This window comes from Nansenia antarctica (assembly GCF_963989245.1).
Source record: "Nansenia antarctica genome assembly, contig: SCAFFOLD_249, whole genome shotgun sequence".
NCBI classification, from domain to species: Eukaryota; Metazoa; Chordata; class Actinopteri; order Argentiniformes; family Microstomatidae; genus Nansenia; species Nansenia antarctica.
In genome coordinates, this window is record NW_027663419.1 from 82,501 (window position 1) to 82,785 (window position 285).

Below are 285 nucleotides of genomic sequence, written 5' to 3' on the forward strand. Positions count from 1 at the left end.
GAGGTGGTGTGGTACACCCCTCATGAACGCCTCCGCCCAGCATCACCATCTCAAAACCTCTCTGAGGACGCCAGTGACCTCTCTGAGGACGCCAGTGACCTCTCTGAGGACGCCAGTGACCTCTCTGAAGACACCAGTGACCTCTCTGAGGACGCCAGTGACCTCTCTGAAGACGCCAGTGACCTCTCTGAGGACGCCAGTGACCTCTCTGAGGACGCCAGTGACCTCTCTGCCGGAGGGAAGCAGACGTACGTGCTCGACGGAAGAGTGACGGGAAATTACTCC